At 42.9% G+C, this 17,616-nt stretch overlaps 1 protein-coding gene across 1 annotated transcript in view; it reads right to left on the bottom strand.

Moving 5' to 3' along the window:
- Positions 1-17,616, bottom strand: part of ADAMTSL3 (ADAMTS like 3) — a 774,261-nt gene that overhangs the window by 175,113 nt on the left and 581,532 nt on the right. The window lies entirely within an intron of this gene.

Raw genomic sequence — 17,616 nt, 5'->3', positions numbered from 1 at the left:
AAAATAAGTTCCACAACTGGATGCATAAAAAAAATGTTCCTGTGCTGAGATAGTCTTATAAATGTGTCCCGGCTGTGTACTGTGTAATGGCCATGTCTGACCATACAGGACCATGGTCTGACCATACCACAGCTCCTTGGCAGGGGGGAAAGCAAAAGAGTATACCAACAGAACACAGGGGACAGGGGATCACAGCTGATTCTTTGTGAGTAAAAACATGTTTTACAGAAATGTTTTACCTCAGAAAAAAATCAGCTGTGTTCCTGAGCTGTCCTGTCTGTATACTCTCTTTTGCTTCCCCCCTGCCCAGGAGCTGTGGTATGATCAGACCATGTTCCTGTACGGTCAGACACAGCCATTACACAGTAGGGACACATTTATAAGATTATCTCAGCACAGGAACATTACTTTTTCAAATACATCCAATTGTGGAACTTATTTTCAGTCCAAGATCTGCTGATTAAAATGTACTTTGCGGGACAACCCCTTGATTGTTTTCCATCCAGTTGTAATCTGAAATTAATGGGTCCTCTTTGAACGTTCCCTATTTGTTAGAAAGGTCCCTTGACAAAAAAATTCACCATAAAGCGTCCCCTTCCTGGGGTCTCAGAAGTCAACAGCAACCTATGGAGAAAATTGGTAGTAAGTGTCTAATTTTCCTGCAGCACCACAAGGAAAATTAAAGTTTATACAGTCTTGTCAAATCAAAGGGTTGTCTGTTTAAAGCATAAATGTAATTATAATTTGTATGCCATAAATCAATAAAACACATGAAAATAAGCAACTTTGCAATGTATCTTATCACACGAATCTGCTTCTCTCTCTGCCAGAATTGATCAGTGATTAAAATTCTCAATTCTGAGGTAAAATCTGTATTCAGTGACGACACACTTTCCCATGAGATAGGAGATGGCGGCTGCTACAGATACACTTCTGTGTAGGCGGGAGGAGGGAGGAGCTAGATGCAAAGCTCCTCCCTCATCTTCTTCCTCCTAACGTCTACATAGAATCTCATCAGTAGCAGCCGCCATCTCCTATCTCAGTAATGGGAAACTGTGTCATCACTGAATACAGATTTTACCTCACAATTGAGAATTTTGATAATGACTGATCAATTCTATCTGAACAAGCTAATTTTTCTGATAAGATTAATTAAACGTTGCTTATTTTCACATGTATTGTTGATTTATGACATAAAAATTAAAATTACGCTTTTTTTAGCATTGCGTGAGTCACATTCATATGTCATGCATATGTCCGTTTTTGACATCCACACGGCATCAGTTTTTTACATTAATAAAAAATAGAAGGCCCAATTCATGTTTCTATGTAATCTTTGCAATGTAGATAGACAGCAGGCTGGTGTAATGTAACAAGAGCAAAAAAAATTAAAACTAATCTACTTTATTATAATCCTTAAAAAGGAATAAGATCCTGGTAAAAGTGCACAAAACAAAAAAGACAAACACGCATATAAGACTACCAGAGTGCTCTACAATAATAGTCATGGATCGACTCCAAGGAACGTTTCTTACGTATTATTAATAATGTGAGAGCATTTCCAAGGTAATAGGGAATATCATATGCTCATCCCTTTCTAAGATGTTCTCACAACTCATAGAGCCTCAGGAGCCATAAGTACCATTCCTCCAATTATAGGAGCAAATACTTTATTGATCTATGGTATTAAACTTGCTCAATCATAGCATCAGACCCAGTATGTAACCAACATTGAACAATCACTGGGTTTCCATAGACACTCTAGCAGCCACAGCAATACCTTGTATATTTAAAAGTGGCATAGCCTGCAAACTGAGGTACAGCTTATTTATGTAACATCTTCCCATTCTGGGATCCGCATGATGAATAAATACCTCCTTTAGCACACCAAAAAATTTATGGCAATTCTATGAGAAGCAGGCATTCATCTACATCATATCAACTCCCCTGATGATCTGGCTAACAGTGAAACGCGTCGGGAGACGGGAGATGTACTGTATGGGGGAGCCCATTGCTGTGTGACATGTGTGAGATCCTCCCTTTTTATTTGCCATGAATGCAAAGAAAAATTTTTTGGTGTGCTAAAGGAGATTGATCACACCAAATCACATCAGATCCGTGACTATTATTGTAGCGCACTCTGGTAGTCTTATATGCGTGTTTGTCTTTTTTGTTTTGTGCACTTTTACCAGGATCTTATTCCTTTTTAAGGATTATAATAAAATAGATTAGTTTTAATTTTTTTGCTGTTGTTACATTACACCAGCCTGCTGTCTATCTATATTCTATTGGTTGGTAGACCATTGCTGCTTTAATCTTTGCAATGTATCTGTTTTACAGATGGTGTCAGTATGGCATCTGTTTTTTCAATGCACTCAATGAACTTAAGGGCTCATCCAAAAATCAGATAGCAACAGAGCAATGCTTTCATGTTTTTTGGTCTTGTGCTAAATGGCTTTTGTCCACTAGCACACTGACTTCCATTGGTCGGTGAGATGTCATGGGGCAGTCCGGAGCACATATGGGCTGCGCATGGACAGAAAATACAATTGTTTGTAACACTCATCAGAAGTACAGGCCCAACAGAGCAAGTGATGCATTGCTGTTACGGATTTACAACACCGAACTAGAGTAGAAGGGGGAAAACTGACCCTGCACTGTGACTAGGCTGATACCCTACGATGGAGTGGGCAACCCATTCCTTGCGAATAGACCCACCGGCGATCCTAGGTTAATCTCAAGCGAAGACCTATAGATAGGGGGAGGGGGGGTCCCTGAAAAATCTAAGGACTGGGTACAAAAACGGGTCACCTCCTAATAGAAAACAAAGAGAAGACTGCAGAAACCAACAGAATACAGAAACAAAGACTAGCAGAACCAGAGGTCCCAGCACTGCACCAATTACACACACAGAAGGCAAAGCACCAAGCCAGAACTCAAGCGGATTAACACTGTTGTCCAGCAAGGACTAGGAGGCAGGTGCTGGGTAATAAAGAGTGATACCATCACCTGACCCAAGACAAACCCAGAACAAGAGGAAAAGAGCAGCAGCCAGAGCACCACAAGAAAATGGTGGATAGTCACAAACTAAACAGATTCTATCAATTGCCACTATCCATAGCCACTATCCATAGCCACTATCCACAGCCACTATCTGTAGCCAATATGCGTAGCCACTATCCATAGCCACTATCCATAACCACTATGTGTAGCCACTATCCATAGCCACTATGTGTAGCCACTATCCGTAGCCACTATGTGTAGCCACTATCCATAGCCACTATCTGTAGCCACTATCCACAGCCACTATCTGTAGCCAATATGCGTAGCCACTATCCATAGCCACTATCCATAGCCACTATCCACAGCCACTATCCACAGCCACTATCCACAGCCACTATCCGTAGCCACTATGTGTAGCCACTATCCATAGCCACTATCTGTAGCCACTATCCACAAGCAATATCCATAGCCACTATCTATAGTCACTATACACAGCCACTATCCACAGCCACTATCCATAGACACTATCCACAACCACTATCCACAACCACTACCCATAGCCACTATCCATTCTGGCTAAGTGTTGAGGGTCCCTTGATTAATTAGGTTTTTGAAATTAGATAAACCATTTAATATAAAAAATACAGTTTGGTACACAATAGTAACTGAGAGGTAAATTTATATTTTTTTTAAATCTCAGCAAAGAAACTGCAAATCTAAAGTCTGTGGCACTCTCTACAGCACGTGGCTCAGTGGTTAGCACTGCAGCCTTGGAGCGCTGGGGTCCCGAGTTCAAATCCCACCAAGGACAACATCTGCAAGGAGTTTGTATGTTCTTCCCACGTTTGTGTAGGTTTCCTCCGGGTTCTCTGGTTTCATCCCACACTCCAGGCATACTGATAGTGAATCAAGATTGCGAGCCCCAATGGGGACAGTGTTGATAATGTCTGTAAAGCGCTGTGGCACTAATGGCGCTATATAAGTGAGTAAAAATAAAAGGTAATAAAGGTCCTTCTTGAATCCACTAGCTGATGATCATGGACACAATAAAGTGATGAGATGTAAAGTTGCTCTTTTTACTAAAGACCTTAAGCCTATACAGAGAAAGGACTTATGTCAATTCTTTGCATTTTGTGTCCTGTAGTGAAGGTGGCAATGTTGATCCTTGGACCTTATAACCGATAGTAAACATGGGCCTAAGGCTATGTGGACATGTTGCGGATTCTGCTACGGATCCGCAGCATTCCTGGCCCTGCGGGTTCGCAGCAGCTTATGCTGCGTTGTACAGTACCATTCTTTGCAATGGTAAAACCAAAAGCACTGTGCACATGCTGCGGATTTTTCCGCGCGGATTTGCTGCGGGCTACAATCCGCAGCATGTCAATTCTTTGTGTGGATTCCGCTGCGGTTTCACACCTTCACCATTGTGAGGTGTGAAACTGCAGGGCTAAACCGCAGGCTAATCCGCAGGTAAACCGCAGGTATTTTGACCTGCGGATTTACCTGCAGATTTTTCAAAATCCGCAGCACTTCCAACTACGTGTGCACATAGTCTTAGGGTACTTTGCTATGGCCTGCAGTAAAAGGAAAATTGGAATCCTTTGCTGATCATTGCCTGTAGTGAAGGGATTCATGAAATGACAGTAATGACCTGTAGTGGACGATTCTTTGCATCCTACGGTTTGTAGTGTAGGACGTCATGCAGATTCTCAGACTTTTATTTGCCATCAATGAACTGTTCATTTTACTCTCCACTGTGAATTGGAAAAAGTGATATTGTAGTACATATGTCATACAGAAGTTAGCTATGACTTCATAATCCTGAATGGTTTATGATAGATACATTTCATAGAGGGGGTCTAGCTTTTACATTGTTATGATAGACAGGGACAAATATAATGATGGAAAATTCATTTATTTCAATGTCATCGAATTCTACTGTACCTGCACCAAAGCAATTCCTTCTGTTAAGTTCAACCACCTACCATGATTTATCATGGATCTAGGAAATTATTAAATATTCAGCATTCTAAAAAATGTTTCAGAAATACTACACAAGGTTGGTGAAGCCATGTGTAATATAGAGGACCCGGGGGGGGCAGCATTAAAAATCATGATGGGTTTCAACTGTCATCACATTCCACAACTAAAAACAAAAAAAGGTCAGGATCACATTTTTCTTGGCTCTGCTCTTCCAGCAAGTCATATTATATTCTGTCAACAGATAAAAAAAAGTTCTTTGAATGTTGTACAGTTATATAAATGTAGGACACTAGCCGTGGTAGACCGCAAAGGCCAAGGTATTTATCTAGCACGAGGCTGGTTTGGCAATGCTCGTGTCTGTGCTTTGGAGTAGAGCCGGACTTATTCCTAAGCTGCTCATAGTCACACAAGGCCAGCTCTAGACAGATGTAATGTACTGTATCCTTGTTCTGAAATTACAACAGATGCTGATGAAAGGCCATGAAATTCCCTCCAAAGTCTGATAGATACAGTTCTTCAAGACACAGCCATCTACATGGCAATGTCGCTCTAAGACTGATAGAGGGTTACATGTGGTCACAGAAGCATGAGTAATGACAGAATATATTCAGATGGAGGGACAATGATTTCATTCACTAACATGAGTAATAGAGAAATATGTTGACTTATACAAGGGGCTGTTGAAACCGAAAACGGGAATTAAAGAGTAAGTGATATAACTGATTGATAGAGTTCAATTATGGTTGTTGGGTAGCCATTATATCCCAGGTGCCAGCAACCTCCCTTTTCTGTATTTGCTGGCTAAGCAATTAAAAGATAGATAGATAGATAGATAGATAGATAGATAGATTATTAAAGATAGATAGATGAGATTATTAGACTAGAATCTGGGGAAAAAGGTAGTTGTGTAAATGCAAGGAAATGACATATTGCCCATGTTCCCCTTTGAAGACACGTGTATAGTTGTAAATGTATCTTGACGTTTAATTTGAATTGTCATATCCGTTATTAGTGAGGGTGTTGTGTTCTCTCCGACAGTAGAGAGAATTAGAGTTAATAACTGGGACTAGCCCAGAGTGGAAGGGGATAACGTGCAGGAACAGAGATAATTTCCTGTCAGAAAGTCAGACAGGGCCTTCCTTGCAGCTAGCACAGACCTTTGGTCTAAATATTATAAACAAATCCCATAGAAATCGTACGGAACAAAGAAGAGATCCCAGATATATTAAAAAAACAATTATATTGGAAAATTCTTAAAATAGCAAAAGCATAATGCCGTATAGGGGACACCAAGATATCACAAACAATCTTGTGGAAGGATACAGCGTGTTAGTCCAAAAGACAAAAGCATGAACATAACAATCACATCACAATATAGGTGTGCTCAACATATTAAACATAGATCAATACTCATGAAGAGTTATTGTATGAATGTATTAAACTTTTTGTGGAATTAGTTTATGGACTGTAGTGCGCTGCTTGACATAATACCGAATCCAAACTATGTTGAAAGATTGATCATTTATTTCCCGACGCGTTTCGAAGTAGGTATATGTCATCCCCTGAGGAAGACGTAATATCTACTTTGAAACGCGTTGGGAAATACATGATCAATCTTTCAACATAGTTTGGATTCGGTATTATGTCAAGCAGCGCACTACAGTCCATAAATTAGTTCCACAAAAAGTTTGATACTCTGGCGGTCACCGAGTTGACCTTTGGACGTGTGGCAAGCTGACTACGGATCTTACATGCCTATTTCTCTCCTGGAAAGGGTGAGTGAATTTCTGTGATTTTCTTTCATTTTCAACCCAGATAAGACCCTATTGCGCTTTTCTAGTTCCTATAGTATTTATATATTGTATGAATGTACACATCCTAAGGCCTCTTTCACACATCAGGTTTTCGCCGTCAGGCGCGATCCGGCGCTTTTGACAGAAACCGGATCCGGCGAAATGCAATGCCGGATCCGGTTTCCCCCCATTGACTTGCATTTGCGCCGGATAGCGCCGGATGGCCATGCGTTTCATCCGGTTTTTGCCGGATCCGGCAATGTGTCGCAATGTGTCGCGATCCGGCGTCTGGAAAAAACGGTGACTGTAACGTTTTTTGTCTCCGGCGAAAAAGCCGGACACGCCGGATCCGGCGAGTCCGGCTTTTTCACACAATGAAAGCCTATGAGCGCCGCAATGCGCCGTATCCGGCGAAAGCCGGATCCGGCGGCCGGATCCGGTTTTTTGGTCTGAGCATGCTCAGTAGCTCTGCCCACAAGACATATATAAAAGCAAGACAGTGGGACCCACAGCCACACCCAACATGCCACCCAAGACAGCAACCAGGCGCAGGAGAAGACAGGAGACATCTGTAGCAGCACCATCAGCACCACCCCAATTGGAGCAGCATGCTGAACAACGGGAGGGGAGTCCAGCAGCAGATGAGAGACGGTAATTATCAAATCACCCATTCCTCCAAACTAGGGCTATTGAATATCAAGATATTCATTGGCCCTTTGTTTCTCTTTATTCAACAGCCGCCCAATAGATGCAGCAGCAGCAGCAGCAGCAATGGCAGCAGCTGGAACACCACCCACAGGCATGGAGTGTGGCCACCAGGAAGACAGCACATCATCTTCTGGGAGCCCTCCCTCGCATCGTCAGCGTTTGACGGTAAGTTTTTATTTCCAAAATCCATCTTCTCTGTAATATATGTCTATTCATTGCCTTTTATTTCAAAACAGGAATCACAAGATGAAGAGGAGCTCCCAGAAGAAGAAGGAAGGGGTGGACAGACACATGGAGTGGGCTCACAATTGGTAAGTTTTTTGCATCAAACGCAGAAACACAACATCACACTACACACAACACATAGAAAACAATGTTCTGCAGACCACACACAGCAAACAAATGCCTACATCCAAAGACATAACATTTTTTGTTTTCTTCTCTAGTCTTCCCAATCTGGTGCTTGGCCAAGAGGTCCTCGCAGTGCCTCCCAGGGTCGTCGGCGACAGCAACGCGGCGGTCACCAGCGTGTAAGTATAAATATTTTTGCTTTGTTTTTTTGCACTTTTTATTTCATTTCTTTTGTGGAGGCTAATTATGTTATTTTTGTCTTTTTCTTTAACAGCCTTCACAGCGTGCTCCCAACTCTGATGGTGAGGATGGAGGGATTGATGTGGACCGCCTCATCGATCTCGTCAGAGAAAGGGAGCCGCTCTGGAATATGGCTGACCGCCGCCACGCTGACCTGATCGTTACCCGACGACTCTGGGAGGAAATCTGTTCGCTCCTTGTGGGCCGCTGGGAGGACCTCGAAGCTCGGGCCCAGATTAAAGAGCGTAAGTATATACAGTACCGGTTGCTTGATGTAAACCAGTGTTTCCCGAACTCCAGTCCTCGTGGTCCCCACGGATCATGTGTTCAGGATTTCTATTTACTATGGAAATCCTGAAAACATGACCCCTGGGGACCATGAGGACTGGAGTTTGGGAAACACTGATGTTGTATACTAACCACTCCTTTCTCGTTTCAGGGAACAGAATTGTGAATCGGTGGCGGTCTGTGAGAGATCGTTTCAAGAAGGAGTTCAATAAAGAGATGCGGGCCCCGAGTGGATCTGGAGGACGCAGGAGCAAGTACAAGTACGCAGAAGCCCTGTCGTTCCTCCGGGAAACAATGGTCACCAGAAGGTAAATATTACACACCACATGTGAAAAAAAATGTTAGATGTAAATTTTTTTTTCAGCCAGGGCCATACCATGTCAGTATTTTAATTGTTTTTTTTTCTCTTTATTCCACAGCACGGTGAGCAGCACTCGGGAGCCGGGACGATTGGACCCTTCTGAGGCGATCCCTGAGGAGACCGGCACCGAGGGACACTTCGACCGCCCCGGTACATCTGCACCTTCCCAGCCTTCCAACACATTCGACCCATCTGTCCCATCCACCAGCACAGGAGCATCGTGGCCGCCTACATTACATGAAGCTGCTGGTGAGGAGATCGCTTTCCCTTTACCCCACCCTTCTGCCCCTGCCACCTCTAGTACACCTGCGGGTACTGGGCGGCAGCGGCAGAGGGGTCAGGAAAAGACTTATGCGCCAGAGTTCTTGCATCTGAATGCATCTTTCCAGAACTGTCTAAAAGTCTTGTCAGAGCAAATCTCCGCAGGCTATCAGCAGATCAACTCCCCAGCACCATCCACCTCCCCAGCACCATCCACCTCCCCAGCACCATCCACCTCCCCAACACCAGCAACCTCCCCAGCACCAGCAACCTCCACAGTACCAGCAACCTCCACAGTACCTGCAAACTCCCCAGTACCAGCAACCTCCCCAGTACCAGACATCTCCCCACTTCCAGCAACCTGCCCCGTACCAGACATCTCCCCACTTCCAGCAACCTGCCCCGTACCAGACATCTCCCCACTTCCAGCAACCTGCCCCATACCAGACATCTCCCCACTTCCAGCAACCTGCCCCGTACCAAACTCCTTCCCCATACAACTTGCCATCATCATCTGCTCCTACAGTCCCTGCCCAACCCTCCACTCCACCACCCACCACCTCTTCTGCTTCCCACATGTCCACCCATTCTGTAGTTTTTTCCACACCTTCACCTCTAACTGTTCCTTCCCCACCACGATCCCAGTCCTCTCTCCACACTCCCAGTGTCGAAGTGTCCCGCAGCCCCTACAGCAGTATTTCCACCACACACTACACAGATTTATAATGTGTGTATTTAAATAAAAATGACCAGTTTTATGGTTTCAGTTTTATAGTTTCAAAGTTTTATTAAACAAGTTTATTAAAATTTGTAAAAAGTTTACTAAAAAAACATTTTTCAATAAAAGTTAAATTATTTTACACTGGTTGTCTGTCATTTCTTTCTGCGGCGAAAAAGGTTAAATACAGGGTATTTAAAAGGTGAAATGGTATTCAAAACTAGGTATATAACTGTGGGTAAATTTTAGCTTTTTGCCACAGTTGTGTTCCTGGTTGTGTTTGAAGCAAAGTATTTCACCTAAAAAGTTGTGTTTATTGTTGGTGATTTCCTAACAATGTACACAACTTTTGTTAAAAGGTGAAATACTTTGCATAAAACACAACCAGGTACACACCTGTGGCCTAAAGCTAAAAGTAGAGACCATGACAAGATAGCCAACTTTGGTTGGCAAAGGTATATACTGTTGGTACAGAAGGTACACAAGTTTGGTTGGGCACAAATCTTTCACACTCTGTCATCCTGCCAGTGTACTCTGCCTTGAGGTGACATAAAGTATAGTGCAAAATTGTCCCTCATTACTGAAACCGTCACAGAACTTCTAGTGGTAATGTCATGGTAATCTTGCAAGGTGGTTTCTTCAGAGGTGTCCTCAATGGAAATGGGTTCCTTGCAGATAACAAAATTGTGGAGTACCACGCACGCTTTGATCACCTCGTCCACAGTTTCTGTCTTGAGGTTGATCGCAGTCAATAGGACCCGCCATTTGGCTGTCAGAATACCAAAGGTACATTCAACCATTCTTCTTGCTCTTGTGAGGCGGTAATTAAAAATGCGTTTTGGTCTTGTCAATCCTCTGCTAGAGTATGGTTTCAAAAGGTGTTCTGACAGCTGGAAGGCTTCATCCCCTACACAGACAAATGGCATAGGTGGACCAGATGTTTGCGGCAGCGGTCTAGGTGGTGGGAACTGGAAGGTGTTTCCATACAGTTTACGCCCCATGGCAGACAGTTTGAAAACTTGAGAGTCATTGGAGCGGCCATAGGCCCCAATATCAACCGCAATAAATTTGTATTCCGCGTCAGCGATGGCCATGAGGACAATTGAAAAATATTTCTTGTAATTGAAATATTCCGATCCCGATCCAGCTGGCTTTACAATGCGGATATGTTTCCCGTCCACAGCGCCCAAGCAGTTTGGAAACTGACATATCTGTTGAAACTTGTCAGCAATTTCAATCCACCTCTCTGTTGTGGGCTCTGGTAAAAACTCTTCAGCTAAGGAGTCCCACAGTGCACGGCATGTGTACTTCACAATTCCAGATATGGTGGAAATCCCGAGTCTGTACTGGAAATGCAGTGACGAAAGGGATTCTCCAGTTGCAAGAAATCTGTGGGGAATTAAAAAACAATAAATTAGTTTTAAATCACAGCATTACATACCAAAACTGACCTATAACACTTGGAGATACAAACTACCACCAACAAGATTGCTGTGAAAGTGTGCTCTGATGCGATCATATCCAATAAATGTGGCTTACCTTAAAGTCACCATCAGACGCTCTGCGGGTGAAACAGAGAAGCGGCAATAGGTGTCCGCTTTTCTTATGAGGTGTGCAATGCGCTCCACCAAGTAATCAAAATTCTCCATTTTCATCCTAACATATCCAAAAAATTTATCCGGGTTTCGTCGAAGGTCCATGCATAGTGTAGAATAGACCCCACGCGTCATTCTCTTGGCTGTGATGGGGTGGATCCACAAACGTCGTCTACGATGCCTGATGCGCTGCTGTCTCGCTCTCTCCTTCTCCAGAACAATCACCCTCAAACGATTTGCCTCCGCTGTAAAATCAGCCAAATTCTTCAAAATATTTCCAATGACAACATCCATCTTCACCAGTAACTTGCTCTTCTCTCCAACCTGCACTTTCTCCTCTACAACCTGTCAAAGAAGGGCTGTAGGAACATGCTATATATAGTTTTCCAGTAGCCAATCCCGTTCGGAAGGCCACATGGGTCAATTTTAAAAACCGGATCCGGCGTAATCCGTCGAAAAACGGATAGAAAAACGGATGAACCGGATGAGACGGATCCGGTTTTGTCTGTCCAGAAAAAGACGGATCCGCCAGAAAATCGGATCCGTCACATCCGGTTTTACGAAACATTTGCCGGATCCGGCGTTCCGGATCGCGCCTGACGCCGAAAACCTGATGTGTGAAAGTAGCCTAACATGCACTGTCACCAAATTCCTCTTTGTCTCACATTCTCTGTTCTATCGTGGCCTGTTACATTTCTGAGTTATGAACTTGAGGCCATAATACTAGGTGTCCAGTCTCAGGATAGGTCTCCTGTAAATCCCTCCTGTCCTTGAGTCACTTCTCTTTTGTTCTCTCAACTCGAGATCTCTCTATCTACTGCCTCGGTCTCCACTTGCTTTGAGGGACACCCCTCCTATGTAACTCTGTTGAGTACTTAGACCAAAGCCAATCAAACAAGGTCCAAAACTACTGTAAAGGGGGGCACTTCACTCAAGTATTATACACAAATCCCACAGCTCACCAGCGATCACATAGCGACTTACTAGCGATCCTGACACCTTGATATCGGTGTCGGGATCGCTGGTAAGTCGCTTAGTGTGACGGGGCCTTTACAATACATAGGATCACATGTTTTTATCTCTCTTTTTTTACACCCTAAAATCTTATATGCTTTTGCAACTGCTACTTGACATTGAGTACTGCTGCTCAGCTTACTTGTAACCAGAACTCCATTTAATGTTATTTTTTATGCAGCAATAGGATACTATATTCCAGCTACTGAGAGTCCTATTCTTAACCCAGGGTTCCGCGTCCTCTCTTCCTCCTAAAGGAATAGTTTGCCACTATGGCCGGTACTTGGCTTCTCTGCTTCTGATGCCTTAGGATCACCGCCCGAGGTACTCTTTGTCTCACATTCTCTGTTCTATTGTGGCCCGTTACTTCTCTGAGTTATGAACTTGAGGCCATAATACTAGGTGTCCAGTCTCAGGATAGGTCTCCTGTAAATCCCTCCTGTCCTTGAGTCACTTCTCTTTTGTTCTCTCAACTCGAGATCTCTCTATCTACTGCCTCGGTCTCCACTTGCTTTGAGGGACACCCCTCCTATGTAACTCTGTTGAGTACTTAGACCAAAGCCAATCAAACAAGGTCCAAAACTACTGTAAAGGGGGGCACTTCACTCAAGTATTATACACAAATCCCATAGAAATGGTATGGAACAAAGAAGAGATCCCAGATATAGTAAAAAAAACAATTTTATTGGAAAAGTCTTAAAATGGCAAAAGCATAATGCCGTATGATTACAACCAAAAATCAAAAATATAAAAATAATAATAATATGAAAAATAATAACAATAAGAAAAATAATAAATCAAAAATAATAAATAATAACTACATAAATATATATATAGTGTTATTATTTTTTCATATTATTATTATTTTTATATTTTTGATTTTTGGTTGTAATCATTATAATATTGGGTCACTGTAATTATATTAATTTCATTAATCTCCTTGCACATCTCTTTGATATTATGTATTGATATGTTTATATTAATTACACTGTCAATTCAATTTTATATTTGCACATTGATACATTTATGTATAGTAGTGACATTAATAGTCACTTTGATACAATGGGGGTATTGATCTCCCAGGCACATTGGTTGTAATCATTTATAGCACTAGGTCACTTTAATTGTATTATCTATTTTATACAATCTCATTGTATATAATAATATGTTTGACATGTTATATATTATTCATTTTGCGCACTGCTATTAATTATGTATGGTAATAATATTAATAGTCACTTTGATATATATCGGGAGTATTAATCTCCCAGGCACTTGTCATCACTTTAATTCACATTTTTTTAGCACTGTCTTTGCCTTTGTATTACTAAAATATATATCTCAAATTCATTCCCGGATCGTCATACAGCCTTTCAGTATGTGCGCATACGCGATTCACCCCAGCCTCCGATACTTCCTTGCGACGCTCTGACACTGACACGCATAGCTTAATGCTTGCGTTTCATTGAGCGCACCGGGGAAGTATGTCATGGGGGCGGGTTTAAGAGCGTCATGCACCGATCATTCTGATTGGCCGCTTTTTGATTTCGGCTCTCATTTAAACCTTGCCGCCCCTCACCCTGGACATGCCCCCAGAAGAAGCAGGCGGCGAAACGTGTGTCGGGGTGAGGGGATGCCAGAACACACTCCCATTACGTTTAGGTAATTATACCTTGCTAATCCTAATTTGAGCGCATATTTTGGTATATCATGGCATTTTTTTGGCATACTTAATTAAGTGTCCGTGCTATTTCACACTTATATTCCATTGGCTCTTTTTGGATTTTGCATATATATCCATCTGGGTGGAGGGATTTTTGGCAATGTGTAGTCCATGGCATAGCATGAGGAATTTGGTGACAGTGCATGTTAGGATGTGTACATTCATACAATAACTCTATGGGATTTGTGTATAATACTTGAGTAAAGTGCCCCCCTTTACAGTAGTTTTGGACCTTGTTTGATTGGCTTTGGTCTAAGTACTCAACAGAGTTACATAGGAGGGGTGTCCCTCAAAGCAAGTGGAGACCGAGGCAGTAGATAGAGAGATCTCGAGTAGAGAGAACAAAAGAGAAGTGACTCGAGGACAGGAGGGATTTACAGGAGACCTATCCTGAGACTGGACACCTAGTATTATGGCCTCAAGTTCATAACTCAGAGAAGTAACGGGCCACAATAGAACAGAGAATGTGAGACAAAGAGTACCTCGGGCGGTGATCCTAAGGCATCAGAAGCAGAGAAGCCAAGTACCGGCCATAGTGGCAAACTATTCCTTTAGGAGGAAGAGAGGACGCGGAACCCTGGGTTAAGAATAGGACTCTCAGTAGCTGGAATATAGTATCCTATTGCTGCATAAAAAATAACATTAAATGGAGTTCTGGTTACAAGTAAGCTGAGCAGCAGTACTCAATGTCAAGTAGCAGTTGCAAAAGCATATAAGATTTTAGGGTGTAAAAAAAGAGAGATAAAAACATGTGATCCTATGTATTGTAAAGGCCCCGTCACACTAAGCGACTTACCAGCGATCCCGACACCGATATCAAGGTGTCAGGATCGCTAGTAAGTCGCTATGTGATCGCTGGTGAGCTGTCACACAGACAGCTTCACCAGCGATCAGCACAGCGATGCCGAGCGTCCGGCATCGCTGGCCATCGCTGTAAAAAATAGAATCAAAATAAAAAATATAGTTATTCTCACTTTCCGACGTCCCGTTCAGCCATCCTGCCTCTCTCCACGCTCTGGTCCCAGTGATCCTTTGCACGAATGACCGCGAGATGTCACGGTCTCGAGGGATAACAAAGTCTCGCGGTCATTAGTGCAAAGACTTACTGGGACCGGAGCGTGGAGAGAGGCGGGATGGCTGCGCGGGACTTCGGAAGGTGAGAATAACTATATTTTTTATTTTTTTTATTATTTTTTACACCTGATCGCTGGTCTCCCGCCTCTCACACACAGCGATGCGTGCTGGCCAGCGGGAGACCAGCGACCAAAGAAATGTCCAGAGGTTTCTTGCAGCAATCAGCGATACCGGCAGGGGGGCCGCTCGCTGATCGCTGTCACACACAGCGATCTCGCTGGTGAGATCGCTGTTACGTCACAAAAGTTGTGACTCAGCAGCGATCTCGCTACCGAGATCGCTTAGTGAGACGGGGCCTTTACTCCTTTATAAATCACTTGTAAGCCCATATCTACAAGATACTTGTAGGATCCAGTTTTGGGCTCCACATTATAAAAAGGATTTTCAGAAGTTAGAATCAGTTCAAAGACGGAAAACTAGATTATTACAAGGGATGGAAGGGCTCTCATATGATGAAAGGTTGGAAAAGTTGGGCTTCTTGAGCTTAGTAAAAAAACTTTCAGAGGAGATCTTATTTATATGTATAAATTGATGTGTGGTCACAATACAAAGAACTGGCACATGACTTATTTCTTCCAAAGACCATACTAAGGACCAGGGGACACTCATTATGGGTGGAAAAAAGGCGATTCCAGCCACTAAATAGGAAAGGGTTCTTTACATTTAGAGAAATCAGACATGAGGTAGTAATGGCAGACACTATAACAGCTTTTAAAATAAGGGCAGGATGATTTCCTCAGTACACATAACATTGTGGGTTATAGATAATTTAGTGACAAAAAAGTGTAATTTTGGAGAAAGGTTGAACTTGATGAACCAAAATGTTTTTTCAACTTATGCAACTATATAATGGTTGTCCAAGGAATGTTTTGCCACACTGAATGCACATGGGCACAAAAATCATCAAGATCGGCTGTTGGCAGCTCCCTTTGGAATTGCTGACCAATGACTTCTGAGATGTGCTTGATGGAAAACAAGGCAGGAGACACTGCGGTCCTTGGTAGCACGTGTAGGCCATGCAGGCTGCTGAAAGTAGCACAAGCAACATAATGCCTTGCACTGCTGTGTTGAAAAACAGTAACCTCACATCACTCTTCTCAATGGCTATCATGGTGCAAAGTAAAATGGCAATGGGAGCTGGAGTAGCAGTCTATCCTCTTCAGTTAGGAGTCCTTATTTTTATTTGAAGGAAAAGTAGGTTGAGATTGGCCTGGTGACCATGAGGACAACGACAATGGGGCAACGACATGAAGAGGCCTTCAAAAGGGTCCTTCTTCCTAGGATTATGGGCACACTGTAATGTACTGTAGCTGGATCTCTCTAGTCTTCATTTCTGGTGCACTAACAGTTAAACATTACATTGATTTGGTCGTGGAGCCAGAGGTATGGTCATTTCTCCAAAGTGTCTCGGGAGCTGTTCTTCAACATGACAACACCAGGCCGCATGTGGCTTGTGCTTCTGTGAGAAGTCTCCATGGCCTATACAAGCTACCATGGCCTGCAGTGTCTCCAGACTTGTCTCTCATCAAGAAAATCTGGGCCATCATTGGTCGGCTACTGCAACGGGAGCTGCCAACAGAGGATCTTGGTGATTTGTCTGCTCAACTGCATTCAGCATTGCAGGATAATCTTAGGGGCTCACTCACACAGGTATATAATACAAAGTGGTGCAATGTGAGAAAATGTCGCATTGCACTCTGACCAGTGTTATTTTATGAGGCAGAGCAGATCTGAAAAAAAATTGGAGCATGGTGCTATTGGAAGTTCAAGTCCATGGGTGCATGCAAAACATCGGACTGCACTCAGATGTCATGCAGTCCGATATACACTGAGACAGGCAATAGAGAGGATTGAGGGATTAATCTCTCATTCTTCTCAGCACCTATGATCCGATTATCGCTTGCAAGAAGATCGGATCACAGTAAAATGATGCTCAGCTCACCATTGCTGCAGAGTTTGAGCTGAGTGTCATAAACATATTACATTTGATGCTCTCGCATCGTATGCTATGCATTAATATGACCCCGGCCTTAGACAACCATAAGTACCCTCACTGCTAGCATTTTAAGGAGGGTATTTCTGCTCATACTCAAAGAATTAATTGAGATATTTTGAAAATTTGGTTTCCATTTTTCATCATTTGCATATCATTAACATGTCTATCCATCCTGTGATTTCCATTATTCCATGACTTTTACTTTGTGGTATTGCAATTTCACTGTTGAGGAGTGTAGATATATACGTAGAGTGGCCTACTCCATAAAGGCAGCCATTTTCTGTCTGATCTTACTTTGACCTCAGTTTTCATCCCTTGTCCCTTCCTTCAGAGTGAGCACAGCTGTGTTGACTCATGGATCGCCATGTCTACATAGTAGTCTGTAATATGGACCGCTATCCGTAACTTTGAGAAATGAAGGGTCATCAGCCGGACAAGCAAACACAAA

The sequence above is a fragment of the Dendrobates tinctorius genome, unplaced genomic scaffold (genome assembly GCF_039654945.1).
Source record: "Dendrobates tinctorius isolate UK_male_01 unplaced genomic scaffold, ASM3965494v1 ptg000022l, whole genome shotgun sequence".
NCBI classification, from domain to species: Eukaryota; Metazoa; Chordata; class Amphibia; order Anura; family Dendrobatidae; genus Dendrobates; species Dendrobates tinctorius.
The sequence above is the reverse complement of the archived record's forward strand: the minus strand, read 5'-3'. Positions and strand labels throughout refer to the sequence as shown.